Source organism: Rana temporaria (assembly GCF_905171775.1).
Source record: "Rana temporaria chromosome 4 unlocalized genomic scaffold, aRanTem1.1 chr4r, whole genome shotgun sequence".
Taxonomy (NCBI): domain Eukaryota; kingdom Metazoa; phylum Chordata; class Amphibia; order Anura; family Ranidae; genus Rana; species Rana temporaria.
Genome location: NW_024404452.1, coordinates 819 through 5,135, shown reverse-complemented (window position 1 = coordinate 5,135; position 4,317 = coordinate 819). Strand labels below are relative to the sequence as shown.

The 4,317-nt window shown below is 61.1% G+C and overlaps 1 long non-coding RNA gene across 1 annotated transcript; it reads left to right on the top strand.

Annotated features, from left to right (window-relative positions):
* The first annotated feature begins 284 nt into the window (after positions 1–284).
* On the top strand, positions 285–2,962 carry LOC120921792. Its single transcript, XR_005744980.1, has 3 exons — positions 285–519; positions 2,047–2,180; positions 2,636–2,962. It is a non-coding gene; the product is annotated as an uncharacterized LOC120921792 (long non-coding RNA).
* Positions 2,963–4,317: the final 1,355 nt, after the last annotated feature.

Genomic DNA, 4,317 nt, shown 5'->3' with positions numbered 1-4,317 from the left:
CTTCCCCGGGCTCACCCCGCCGGGCTCCCGTATATAGTACACGCCCCCAGGTGTTCGTGGCTCCTTCCTTCCCCGGGCTCACCCAGCCGATCTCCCGAATATAGTACACACCCCCAGGTGTTTGCATCACCTTCCTTCCCCGGGCTCACCCCTCCGGGCTCCCGAATATAGTACATTCCCCCAGGTATTCTCAGCTCTTTCCTTCCCCGGGCTCACCCTGCCGGGCTCCAGAATATAGTACACGCCCCCAGGTGTTCGTGGCTCCTTCCTTCCCTGGGCTCACCCCGCCGGGCTCCCGAATATAGTACACGCCCCCAGGTGTTCTCAGCTCTTTCCTTCCCCGGGCTCACCCTGCCGGGCTCCAGAATATAGTACATTCCCCCAGGTGTTCTCAGCTCTTTCCTTCCCCGGGCTCACCCCGCTGGGCTCCAGAATATAGTACATTCCCCCAGGTGTTCTCAGCTCTTTCCTTCCCCGGGCTCACCCTGCCGGGCTCCAGAATATAGTACATTCCCCCAGGTATTCTCAGCTCTTTCCTTCCCCGGGCTCCCGAATATAGTACACGCCCCCAGGTGTTCTCAGCTCTTTCCTTCCCCGGGCTCACCCTGCCGGGCTCCAGAATATAGTACACGCCCCCAGGTGTTCTCAGCTCTTTCCTTCCCCGGGCTCACCCCGCCGGGCTCCCAAATATAGTACACGCCCCCAGGTGTTCTCAGCTCTTTCCTTCCCCGGGCTCACCCTGCCGGGCTCCCGAATATAGTACACGCCCCCAGGTGTTCTCAGCTCTTTCCTTCCCCGGGCTCACCCTGCCGGGCTCCAGAATATAGTACATTCCCCCAGGTGTTCTCAGCTCTTTCCTTCCCCGGGCTCACCCCGCCGGGCTCCCGAATATAGTACACGCCCCCAGGTGTTCTCAGCTCTTTCCTTCCCCGGGCTCACCCTGCCGGGCTCCCGAATATAGTACACGCCCCCAGGTGTTCTCAGCTCTTTCCTTCCCCGGGCTCACCCTGCCGGGCTCCAGAAAATAGTACACGCCCCCAGGTGTTCTCAGCTCTTTCCTTCGCCGGGCTCACCCCGCCGGGCTCCCGAATATAGTACACGCCCCCAGGTGTTCTCAGCTCTTTCCTTCCCCGGGCTCACCCTGCCGGGCTCCAGAATATAGTACATTCCCCCAGGTGTTCTCAGCTCTTTCCTTCCCCGGGCTCACCCTGCCGGGCTCCAGAATATAGTACATTCCCCCAGGTGTTCTCAGCTCTTTCCTTCCCCGGGCTCACCCTGCCGGGCTCCAGAATATAGTACATTCCCCCAGGTGTTCTCAGCTCTTTCCTTCCCCGGGCTCACCCCGCCGGGCTCCCGAATATAGTACACGCCCCCAGGTGTTCTCAGCTCTTTCCTTCCCCGGGCTCACCCTGCCGGGCTCCCGAATATAGTACATTCCCCCAGGTGTTCTCAGCTCTTTCCTTCCCCGGGCTCACCCCGCCGGGCTCCCGAATATAGTACACGCCCCCAGGTGTTCGCGGCTCCTTCCTTCCCCGGGCTCACCCCGCCGGGCTCCCGAATATAGTACACGCCCCCAGGTGTTCGTGGCTCCTTCCTTCCCCGGGCTCACCCCGCTGGGCTCCCGAATATAGTACACGCCCCCAGGTGTTCGCGGCTCCTTCCTTCCCCGGGCTCACCCCGCCGGGCTCCCGTATATAGTACACGCCCCCAGGTGTTCGTGGCTCCTTCCTTCCCCGGGCTCACCCAGCCGGGCTCCCGAATATAGTACACACCCCCAGGTGTTTGCATCACCTTCCTTCCCCGGGCTCACCCCTCCGGGCTCCCGAATATAGTACATTCCCCCAGGTATTCTCAGCTCTTTCCTTCCCCGGGCTCACCCTGCCGGGCTCCAGAATATAGTACACGCCCCCAGGTGTTCGTGGCTCCTTCCTTCCCTGGGCTCACCCCGCCGGGCTCCCGAATATAGTACACGCCCCCAGGTGTTCTCAGCTCTTTCCTTCCCCGGGCTCACCCTGCCGGGCTCCAGAATATAGTACATTCCCCCAGGTGTTCTCAGCTCTTTCCTTCCCCGGGCTCACCCCGCTGGGCTCCAGAATATAGTACATTCCCCCAGGTGTTCTCAGCTCTTTCCTTCCCCGGGCTCACCCTGCCGGGCTCCAGAATATAGTACATTCCCCCAGGTATTCTCAGCTCTTTCCTTCCCCGGGCTCCCGAATATAGTACACGCCCCCAGGTGTTCTCAGCTCTTTCCTTCCCCGGGCTCACCCTGCCGGGCTCCAGAATATAGTACACGCCCCCAGGTGTTCTCAGCTCTTTCCTTCCCCGGGCTCACCCCGCCGGGCTCCCGAATATAGTACACGCCCCCAGGTGTTCTCAGCTCTTTCCTTCCCCGGGCTCACCCCTCCGGGCTCCCGAATATAGTACACGCCCCCAGGTGTTCTCAGCTCTTTCCTTCCCCGGGCTCACCCTGCCTGGCTCCAGAATATAGTACATTCCCCCAGGTGTTCTCAGCTCTTTCCTTCCCCGGGCTCACCCCGCCGGGCTCCCGAATATAGTACACGCCCCCAGGTGTTCTCAGCTCTTTCCTTCCCCGGGCTCACCCTGCCGGGCTCCCGAATATAGTACACGCCCCCAGGTGTTCTCAGCTCTTTCCTTCCCCGGGCTCACCCCGCTGGGCTCCAGAATATAGTACATTCCCCCAGGTGTTCTCAGCTCTTTCCTTCCCCGGGCTCACCCTGCCGGGCTCCAGAATATAGTACATTCCCCCAGGTGTTCTCAGCTCTTTCCTTCCCCGGGCTCACCCCGCCGGGCTCCAGAATATAGTACATTCCCCCAGGTGTTCTCAGCTCTTTCCTTCCCAGGGCTCACCCCGCTGGGCTCCCAAATATAGTACACGCCCCCAGGTGTTCTCAGCTCTTTCCTTCCCCGGGCTCACCCCGCCGGGCTCCCGAATATAGTACACGCCCCCAGGTGTTCTCAGCTCTTTCCTTCCCCGGGCTCACCCTGCCGGGCTCCCGAATATAGTACACGCCCCCAGGTGTTCTCAGCTCTTTCCTTCCCCGGGCTCACCCTGCCGGGCTCCAGAATATAGTACACGCCCCCAGGTGTTCTCAGCTCTTTCCTTCCCCGGGCTCACCCCGCTGGGCTCCAGAATATAGTACATTCCCCCAGGTGTTCTCAGCTCTTTCCTTCCCCGGGCTCACCCTGCCGGGCTCCAGAATATAGTACACGCCCCCAGGTGTTCTCAGCTCTTTCCTTCCCCGGGCTCACCCTGCCGGGCTCCAGAATATAGTACATTCCCCCAGGTGTTCTCAGCTCTTTCCTTCCCCGGGCTCACCCTGCCGGGCTCCAGAATATAGTACATTCCCCCAGGTGTTCTCAGCTCTTTCCTTCCCCGGGCTCACCCCGCCGGGCTCCAGAATATAGTACATTCCCCCAGGTGTTCTCAGCTCTTTCCTTCCCAGGGCTCACCCCGCTGGGCTCCCAAATATAGTACACGCCCCCAGGTGTTCTCAGCTCTTTCCTTCCCCGGGCTCACCCTGCCGGGCTCCAGAATATAGTACATTCCCCCAGGTGTTCTCAGCTCTTTCCTTCCCCGGGCTCACCCCGCTGGGCTCCAGAATATAGTACATTCCCCCAGGTGTTCTCAGCTCTTTCCTTCCCCGGGCTCACCCCGCTGGGCTCCAGAATATAGTACACGCCCCCAGGTGTTCTCAGCTCTTTCCTTCCCCGGGCTCACCCCGCTGGGCTCCAGAATATAGTACATTCCCCCAGGTGTTCTCAGCTCTTTCCTTCCCCGGGCTCACCCTTCCGGGCTCCAGAATATAGTACACGCCCCCAGGTGTTCTCAGCTCTTTCCTTCCCCGGGCTCACCCTGCCGGGCTCCAGAATATAGTACATTCCCCCAGGTGTTCTCAGCTCTTTCCTTCCCCGGGCTCACCCCGCCGGGCTCCAGAATATAGTACACGCCCCCAGGTGTTCTCAGCTCTTTCCTTCCCCGGGCTCACCCCGCCGGGCTCCCGTATATAGTACACGCCCCCAGGTGTTCGTGGCTCCTTCCTTCCCCGGGCTCACCCAGCCGGGCTCCCGAATATAGTACATGCCCCCAGGTGTTTGCATCACCTTCCTTCCCCGGGCTCACCCCTCCGGGCTCCCGAATATAGTACATTCCCCCAGGTGTTCTCAGCTCTTTCCTTCCCCGGGCTCACCCTGCCGGGCTCCCGAATATAGTACATTCCCCCAGGTGTTCTCAGCTCTTTCCTTCCCCGGGCTCACCCCGCCGGGCTCCCGAATATAGTACACGCCCCCAGGTGTTCG